Consider the following 10,772-nt stretch of genomic DNA (forward strand, 5'->3'; position numbering starts at 1 on the left):
ACCTATCATAAGGTGAAGAAACGGTTCATAAACGGTATCATAAAGAAACGGTTAATGGCTCAAAACTAGAAAGTTACATACACTTCTTCTTGGAGAAAATGGTTTAATAAAGTGTGCGATAATGGCTATAATGGCAGAAATAATGTCTAAGTGAGAATTGCAGGCAAATATAGAAATCGTTTCTGGGGAAACTGCTTGCCCCTTATACAATATTGTCAAGAAAATAAAAATCTCATGAGAAAGCAAGTTCAAGTTAGCTTTGAGAGGTTTTTTTAAAGAAACATTATAATTCATAGTTTTTCCTTAATTTTTTTAAGCTGAAGTGATTTTTTTCCTGCAATGTGTGTTAATTATAGTTAACAACTGTCAAATAATTAAATGAATTAAAAATAAATAGATGATAGATATAGATAGATGATGATGATAGATAGATAGATGATAGATAGATAGATATAGATAGATAGATGATGATAGATAGATAGATGATAGATGATAGATATAGATAGATAGATGATAGATAGATAGATAGATAGATAGATAGATAGATAGATAGATAGATAGATAGAGATAGATAGATAGATAGATGATAGATAGATAGATAGATAGATGATAGATAGATGATAGATGATAGATAGATGATAGATAGATAGATAGATGATAGATGATAGATAGATAGATAGATAGATAGATAGATAGATGATAGATGATAGATGATAGATAGATAGATAGATAGATAGATAGATAGATAGATAGATGATAGATGATAGATAGATAGATAGATAGATAGATAGATAGATAGATAGATAGATGATAGATGATAGATAGATAGATAGATAGATAGATAGATAGATAGATGATAGATAGATAGATAGATAGATAGATAGATAGATAGATAGATAGATGATAGATAGATGATAGATAGATGAGAGAGAAAGAGAAAGAGAGAATGATGATAGATGATAGATAGATAGATGATAGATGATGATGATAGATAGATAGATAGATGATAGATAGATAGATAGATAGATAGATAGATAGATAGATAGATAGATAGATAGATGATAGATGATAGATAGATAGATAATAGGTAGATAATAGGTAGATGACAGATAGATGATAGATAAATAAGATGATAGATAGATAGATGATAGATAGATAGATGATAGATAGATAGATAGATAGATGATAGATAGATAGATGATAGATAGATAGATAGATAGATGATAGATAGATAGATAGATAGATAGATGATAGATAGATAGATAGATAGATAGATAGATAGATAGATAGATAGATAGATATAGATAGATCCTTTAGATCTATCCAATTACCGCCCGGTTTTGAATCTTCCATTCCTGGGTAAGGTGATTGAGAGAGCGGTTGCTGAACAGCTTGGTAGGTTTCTGGATGAAACATCGGCTCTCGATCCATTCCAGTCCGGCTTCCGCGCTGGTCATGGGACCGAGACGGCTCTGGTCGCCCTAACAGATGATCTCCGCAGGCAGCTGGATCTAGGCGGGTCGAGGCTGCTGATTCTTCTAGACCTGTCAGCAGCCTTCGACATGGTCAATCACGAACTCCTGGACCACCGCCTTGCCGACATGGGGATCCAGGGCACAGTCCTTCAATGGCTGCGCTCGTTTCTCTCTGGTCGGGGACAGAGGGTGGCGCTTGGGGGGGAATTGTCATCGCGCCACTCCTTGGTGTGTGGAGTGCCTCAGGGTGCGATTCTCTCCCCGATGCTTTTTAACATCTTTATGCGCCCCCTCGCCCAGCTTGTCCGGAGTTTTGGGCTGGGTTGCCATCAGTATGCCGATGACACCCAACTCTATCTGTTGATGGACGGCCATCCTGACTCGGCCCCAGATACACTGACCAGATGTCTGGAAGCTGTGGCTGGATGGTTACGTGGGAGCCGGTTGAAGTTAAATCCTTCGAAGACAGAGGTCCTTTGGCTGGGACGGAGCGATATGGGATTGAGGGGGCAACTCCCATCTCTTGCGGGGGTGCAATTAGTGCCAGCATCGTCCGTTAAGAGTTTGGGTGTAATCTTCGATACCTCCCTCTCTATGGAGGCGCAGATTACAGCTATAACAAAGGCGGCATTTTTTCATCTCCGCCAAGCTAAGCAGTTGGCTCCTTATCTCTCTCGCCCTGACCTAGCCACTGTGATCCACGCGACGGTCACCTCCAGACTGGATTATTGTAACTCGCTCTACGTGGGGCTGCCCTTGAGACTGACCCAGAAACTCCAGCGGGTGCAGAATGCCGCGGCGAGACTCCTTATGGGGTCTTCGCTGCGAGATCATATCCATCCGGTACTATACCAGCTGCACTGGCTCCCGGTGGAGTACAGGGTCAGGTTTAAGGTGCTGGTTTTAACCTTTAAAGCCCTATACAGCCTAGGACCCTCGTACCTACGGGACCGCCTCTCCTGGTATGTCCCACAGAGAAATTTACGGTCTGCAAATAAAAACATCCTAAAGATCCCAGGCCACAGAGAGGTTAGACTGGCCTCAACTAGAGCCAGGGCTTTCTCGGCCGCGGCTCCAATCTGGTGGAACGCTCTGTCACAAGAGACTAGGGCCCTGCAGGACCTGACATCCTTCCGCAGGGCCTGCAAGACAGAGCTGTTCCACCAGGCCTTTGGTCAGGGCGCAGCCTGACCCCCTCCTCTGGCAATCTGCACAGAATTTTGCTTGATGGTTGCCATTAATTTGATTTTAATTTGATTTAATTAATTTTATAATGAATGTTTTTAGAATGTTGGACTATTTTGATTGTTGTTAGCCGCCCTGAGCCCAGCTTCGGCTGGGGAGGGCGGGATATAAATAAAATTTATTATTTATTTATTATTATTATAGATAGATATAGATAGATAGATAGATAGATAGATAGATTAGATAGATAGATAGATAGATAGATAGATAGATAGATAGATAGATAGATATAGATAGATGATAGATGATAGATGATAGATAGATAGATAGATGATAGATAGATAGATAGATAGATAGATAGATAGATAGATAGATGATAGATATAGATAGATGATAGATGATAGATAGATAGATAGATAGATAGATAGATAGATAGATAGATATAGATAGATGATAGATGATAGATGATAGATGATAGATAGATAGATAGATAGATGATAGATAGATAGATAGATAGATAGATAGATAGATAGATAGATGGATGATAGATATAGATAGATGATAGATGATAGATAGATAGATATAGATGATAGATAGATAGATAGATAGATAGATAGATAGATAGATAGATAGATAGATAGATATAGATAGATAGATGATAGATAGATGATAGATGATAGATAGATAGATAGATAGATAGATAGATAGATAGATAGATGATAGATGATAGATAGATAGATAGATAGATAGATAGATAGATAGATAGATAGATATAGATAGATGATATAGATAGATGAGGAATTTTCTTGTGCATTTACATGTGTATGGAGAGCCTCTCTACATAAGGGGGGGGGGGGTTCATGATTGGCAGTGTTCTGTATAGTACATTGGAATGTGTCTCAAACCCATTGCCCACACACCCCAGAATGAAGATGTGGGAGACAATATTGTGGCAAAAATACATGATTTATTCATGGTACCTTGAGGATCCATCACCATGAACACAAGCTGTTCCAGTGTGGGCAGATGGAACATGTGGAGGCAGAAGGACAAAGACTGTCTGTCTCCCACCCTGGGCAAAGCCTCCTTGAACCAGCTCCATCACCATCAAAGCGAGTGATGTGAGTCTATTAAGCCTATCATTGCTAACCGGCCATACAGGAGAGCACTGGGTGTGTAGAGCCTGAATTGCACATCTCACCCTCACTGAATGCAGGGCCCAGACCCTAAGAGTACCAGGCTAAGCAGCTCCATCATCCAGTCAGCAATGGGAAGTTGCTGGAGAAATGCCCTTCGTCCAGGAGTCCCTTAGGGTATCTACCAGTAGGGTACAGGCTGATTTACATGCACACTGAAGTAGAACTTCTGCAAAACCAATTTTCAGGGAGGCCAGTGTCATTACACAAGATTACAGGCTGACCACAAAGCTGATAAGAAACAGTTTAGGAGGAATCTGACTGTTAAGAGTGAACATCTCCAAGCAAAGTGCAAGGAGGGTTCTGCATTTGGGGGGGGGGGAGGACTTGGGTTGAATAAGTGTTTTTTAGGAGTATGTTTGGATGTAGGAATGGTGAGGTGGTGGTGTGGCAGGAGGCGTTTGGCTAGAGAACAGGGCAGGCTTGGGGGCAAATGTTTCAGTTTTTGCAGACACAGTCTCTGGAGTTTGAATTGCTTTGGAGGATACTGCTTCGGAGAGATCTTACTTCATCTTGGAGAAAACCCCAAATCTGTCTGTAATAGCCTACGTCAGTTCTTGACCCAGGATTCGTTCGAATCCGACACGCACAATCAGGTAATGCTCAGCATTGAAAGCTTCAATACTTCCCAGTGTGTCATTAACATTAGGCACCTGTTCCACCCTGCCTACTCCCCAAACTAGCATTGGGGCATGCAATTTTGATAAGGAACACAGTGTAGATGAAAGGGCTTAACAGTCCACCTGCGTGAAACAAACTCCAGTAAAGAAACAAACTACTGGGAGATCAGTCTGTGCTGGGCCGGTCTCATGCCCACCAATTCAACAAAATTGTGCTGGTTGGAGCCTTTTTTTTTTTTTACATAAAAGATAAGTCTCCAATGGTTGCCTACCCAGATGAGAAATGGGAAGAGTGCAGTTGCACTCAGATTATGCTCGCAGGCTTCCTTCGGGCATCTCTGATTTGATACAGCAGGACTTTCCTTACGTTTTGATGAGTTTTCAGCTATTAGATGTGACTCTGGCGTTGTTGTTTAGTCGTTTAGTCATGTCCGACTCTTTGTGACCCCATGGACCAGACTCTGGTGTAGGTTTATTTTTAAAAATGAAGGATGTTTCTCACAGGTTAAAAGGGAAGCATGCTGCCAAAAATGTACGGTGGGTTGCAGATGCCAGAGATCTGAACAGCAACTAGACTTCCATGACACTCTTCCTTTCTTGGAAAGAGATGAAGTGTTCTTCTCTTGACTGCCAGGAAAGAACAATTCCACCTTTGTGGAATCAAAAGCATGGTAGAAACAGAAAGAGCAACAAGTCATGTCTGCATTCTTTGCAGACTGGGTTCTCTTCATTTGCAGTCATTAGGAAAGGGCAAAATAGTTTCTCTCCAGGACAAAACAACAGAGCAAATGAGGTGCCACTGACAGTTTATCTGTGAAACGGTTTTGTTTTATTGGGAGCAGAAAGTCAAAACATTGTTATAGACAATGGGAGATTTTATTTTGGAGATGAGACTGTTACTACGTGGGAAGTTTGATTTCTCAAAGGTTTTCCAGCAAGTCAATAAGTTCTTTCAGATCACCAGTCCAACATATTAGGTGCATCAAGTTGACAGTGTCGAAGAGGTCCATCTTTTAGGAAGGAACTGGTGCCATTTAGGATTTGCTTAGACTGGATAATATATTATTTGCCCTGGTAAACAGAGAAGAACAAGTTCAATGTAACCTTATCAAACAGGCCAGCATCTCCAGGGCCAGTTTACCCATAGGCGCTAGGGGTGTGGGGCACCCGGGCACCAGGCTCTCAGGGGTGCCAAGCCGAGAGCCCAGGGCCAAGATTTGGAGTCCGGGGATTGAAGAGCCAGGCCAGCTGACAGCCGCTGCCGAGAGGAGCAGAACCTGTCGGAGTGCCACAGGCTTTTTCTGCTGCAGGCGCTGAGGCAGCTGGCTGGCAGAAAGAGAGCAAAAAATAACCCTTTATTTATACTTAATAAGGAAATGAAGGTGGACAAGGAACAAATTGCCATATTTTTATAGGACGCACCTGACCATAGGACTCACCTTATTCTCCCCCTCTCTGCTCAGCGCCCCTTCAGCGAAGTTGCAGGATAAATGGAGCCCCTTCCCCTTTCAGGTGGCTATCCCTGAAGCCTTCAGAGCGCAGAACGAGTTCCCGCTTCACTCTGGAGGCTTCAGGTTCCTTTTGCTGAAGCCGGGAGAGCAAGACTCTCCTGGCTTCAGCACTGACCCCTCTCACTCTCCAGGCTTCAGTGAAAGCAACGCAAAGCCTCCGGAGCGCGGAGGGAGCGCTCCCTCTGCACTTTGGAGGCTTCACGTTGCTATCACTGAAGCCAAGGAGCCTGCATTTGCTCCATAGGATGCACACACATTTCCCCTTAATTTTTGGAGGGGAAAAAGTGCGTCCTATACAGCAAAAAATACGGTAGGTCTCTGCAAGGGGACATGTTGGCAATGGAAAGAGTGACTATTCCACTTTCACCAGTACAAACGCTAACTGCTACTAACACCCACTCTAAACAATGTGTTCTACACAGTGAGGGCGTTGCTCTTAAATTTAGAGCTCAGAGGGTAAAGAAGGCAGCCCAGCTTCTACAGATAAGAACTTTGAACTAAAGCCCTAACAGCCCAGTTCTAGTCTTGAAATAGTGCCTTCCCATTGCCGTTTCCAATGCAGTATCACTCTCAATAAATGCTAAACAGTCTGTGAGGCAATAGAAGCAACTGAAGGAGCAGATTGGGAAAAGCAGCAGACCTCCCACACCATTAGTGGGGAATGCATTCTCTTTTTGCACAAAGGACTTGAGGGATGCGGGCTAAGCGCAAAAACAGGTAGGAAAATGGTCACCAGAGAATTGCAATAAATTACCGCATTTTTCGCTTTATAGGATGCACTTTTCCCCCTCCAAAAATTAAGGGGAAATGTTTGTGCATCCTATGGAGTGAATGCAGGCTCCTTGGCTTCAGCGAAAGGAATGCGAAGCCTCCAAAGCGCAGAGGGAGTGCTCCCGAGTGCTCCGGAGGCTATACGTTGCTTTCGCTGAAGCCTGGAGAGCGAGAAGGGTCGGTGCGCACCGACCCCTCTTGCTCTCCAGGCTTCAGGGATAGCCGCCTGAAGCCTTTAGAGCACAGCAGGACCTCCCGCTGTGCTCCAAAGGCTTCGGGTGGCTATCCCTGAAGCCTTTGGAGAGCAGTTGGAACTGGTGCCTTCACCCCGCTGCCCTGCGGAGGCTTCAAAGGCTGTCCCCGAAGCCAGAACAGCGAGACGGAGCGCTGCGCAGCCTTCATCCCACTGCCCCCCGGAGGCTACGCGGGCTGTCCCAGAAGCCTCCGCAGGGCACGGGGATGAAGGCTCCCCGTTCCCTGTGGAGGATTCACATGAAGCTAGACCAGCTATCCCAGTGGCTATCCCAGAAGCCAGAACAGCAAGAGGCTATCCCAGAAGCCAGATCCCTCTTGCTGTTCTGGCTTCTGGGATTCAGAATTTTTTTTTTTCTTGTTTCCTCACCCCCCCCCCCCAAACTAGGTGCGTCCTATCGTCTGGTGCATCCTATAGAGCAAAAAATATGGTAAATGTGCTGTAATAGACACGGGCAATGGGACTGGTGACTTCAGAGGCAGCCTTTTGTAGAGCCAAGCATAGACTGTGCCTCAGGTTGCAAACCTGGGAGAGAATTATGTCACTTCATTGGAGGCTGATTGGAAACTGGCGTGGGTGCAGCAGCGAACCCTGAAGGGATACCTTAGATGGTTATTTTGAGCTCATGGGAATGTTTAATGCTTTGATTAACTAAGCTGTTCTGGCACAGCAGCCATTGTTGCAGAGCAGACTTTGGGTGCTTATCCACACTGACCATTGGCTCCACTCTTTCTTGACACAGGTCCATGTCCATGCGGTCCACTTTTTGCTCCAGAGTTTTCCCTGCAAAAACGCTCTCTTTATAGCTGAAGAGCAACAAACTACAATTTGGGTTTTCCGTGGATTAACATCTGCTCTGATTCAGCTTTACAGAGTAGGTTTTCACTGGGAAAGCTCCGGAGCAAAGAAAGAAAGAAAGAAAGAAAGAAAGAAAGAAAGAAAGAAAGAAAGAAAGAAAGAAAGAAAGAGCTCAGAAACAGAGCTTTAAAGTGCAGACCATGCCTGGGAAGCACAAGAGAAAGGTAAGTGTGAATCAACCCTGGGAATGACTAGAATATCCTGACTGTAATGAAACAGTGAGTGAAGGTCTATTGGAGCAATGCAGAAATCTAAACATTACTCCTTGGTGTCTGGTTTTTAAGACATAGGCTGTATCCCGTACCCTCCAAGGTGTTAAGCCCAAAAATCGGGATGCCATCTTCTAAGGCTGTGCTCCCACATTGAGTCATGTGACCCCACAAGATCATGGCTCGGAATGATGTAGCCAGTGTGGTGTAGTGGTTAAGAGCGGTAGCCTCGTAATCTGGGGAACTGGGTTCGCTTCCCTGCTCCTCCACATGCAGCTGCTGGGTGACCTTGGGCTAGTCACACTTCTCTGAAGTATCTCAGCCTCACTCACCTCACAGAGTGTTTGTTGTGGGGGAGGAAGGGAAAGGAGAATGTTAGACACTTTCAGACTCCTTCGGGTAGTGATAAAGTGGGATATCAAATCCAAACTCTCTTCTTGAACCATACAATGATGAACAGCCAGCGCAAAGTCATTGTGGAAACTTGACTTGGATCTCAAGTTGAGCAGCAAGAGCAGACTACTGAGGCAGAATACTCTGATGATAGTTCTGTGCCTCCTGGAAGGTTGAATGTCCACCTATTTGTAGGTTTTTGTGATATACTGACAGGTAAGCTCTGTGCATGAGTGATCTGGTTGCGATGCACGTGATGACAGGAACTATTCACCAAGGAAAGAAAAGAGGAAAATAAAGTTAAGTTCTTGATATCAACCATGAAATTTATTCAGAGTTCAAGGTTTTAGTGGCATGGATTACTTTAAACGTTGCAGTCAATATAAAATTTGCAGCTTTTGGTATTGTGGTTCATGGCAGATGCAAATGTATTTATTTTTTAATATAATTTTTAATAAATTTTCTGTATTACAATTTCAGATAAACATTCCACATACTTAAAATATCAATGATTTCCCTTCTTCTCTTTCCATGGTTCATTTTGCATATCTTACATCCCTGCATATTTTACAAAAACTATACCAATCGGTTTTCCATTATTACATCTGTCAAAGATTATTTACACTGTTGAATTTATCTCAATGCTGCCAGTGATTTCAGCTGTACACAGTTATTTTCCATATACTCAATAAACGTTTTCCAATCTTCTTTAAACGTATGCTCTTCTTGTTCTCTTAAGTCTGCAAGTTGTGCATAGTCTGTCAACTTAAGTTGCCATTCTTCTTTGGTTGGGACCAAGGCATTTGGTTTCTCTTTTGCTTCCTTTTCTACAATGTCTACCCACTTATTTGATGGGGAGAATTCTGCCGCGCCCTCTGGCATCACGTTTTAATAACGCATTGTTGACTTTTTAAAAGTTCGTCATATGGCTATATGATTATCATAACCCTTTTAAAACTCATTTTTAGCCTTAAAAACCATGAGTGTAGATGTGCCCCTGGTATCCCATATTTTTTGAGGGAATATTCTCCCCACCACCACTTGCCCCCTTACCGAGCTCAAAAGGGTAGAGAAAAACTGAGATCTAAAGGCCTAAAGGCACACTTCTAGTCTTGGGACAGCATGTTCCTATTCTCATCTCCAAGGCACCATCGTTCTTGTTATGTACTGAAGTTCTCACCCTGGGCCAGCAGGGGGATACTGTAGATAGTTTTCACTCAGGTCCACATATGCAAATAAGGAATTGAAAGTGATGTTCAGTGATTGGATAGTTACAGAAAGTTGTTACTGTTGCCGTGGAGTTGAGCTCTATATAAGTAGGTTGGCTGAACCCTTCAGCTCAGTTCTGTTCTGGCCTGTGAATAAACAAGAGCTGTTTGAAGAATCTCTGTGTCATCTGATATGTTCACCCACAACTTAACAGTTCTCCACAAATGCTAAGAACAGTCTGGAAAGTAACAAAAGGGGCTGAAGGAAGAGATTGAGAAAAGTACCATCCTGCCCACTACATGGGAGTCAATGCCTACTCTTCATGCAAAGGATCGAAGGATCCAAGTGCCAAAATATATATAAGAAATTTATCAGAATTGTAACCATGAAATACTTTGCAATCATATTATTCTGGCCTGGAAAACCTCAGGCCTACGGGTGTAATTAGGCCTACCTAGTCTCCTCATTTGACCCACAAGACCAATTTGACCAAATCGCACCTGTCACGTATGAGTTCAGTTGTGGGGCAGGTTAAGTACACCCAGTATACCTTGAAGGAGCGCCTCCACCCCCCATCGTTCAGCCCGGACACTGAGGTCTGGCTCTGAGGGTCTTCTGGCGGTTTCCTCACTGCAAGAAGTGAGGTTACGAAGATCCAGGCAGAGGGCCTTCTCAGTAGTGACGTCCTCCCTGTGGAACGCCCTCCCACCAGATGTCAAAGAGAAAAACAACTACCAGACTTTTAGAAGACATCTGAAGGCAGCCCTGTTTAGGGAAGTTTTTAATGTTTGATGTTTTACCGTGTTTTTAATGTTCTGTTGGGAGCCTCCCAGAGTGGCTGGGGAAACCCAGCCAGACGGGCGGTGTATAAATCATGATTATGATTATGATTATGATTATGATTATGATTATGATTATGATTATGATTATGATTATGATTATGATTATGATTGGTTTTGGCTTCATCCTTGTCCATACAAGCGATGGATGTGGTCACATGCATTCCCTCTCTCTCTCTCCACAGTCCACTTGTGCAGATTAGCTGCCAGTATTTTCTCATCCTCCTTGCACATCAGTTTCCACAGTTCCACA

The sequence above is a fragment of the Podarcis muralis genome, chromosome 3 (genome assembly GCF_964188315.1).
Source record: "Podarcis muralis chromosome 3, rPodMur119.hap1.1, whole genome shotgun sequence".
NCBI classification, from domain to species: domain Eukaryota; kingdom Metazoa; phylum Chordata; class Lepidosauria; order Squamata; family Lacertidae; genus Podarcis; species Podarcis muralis.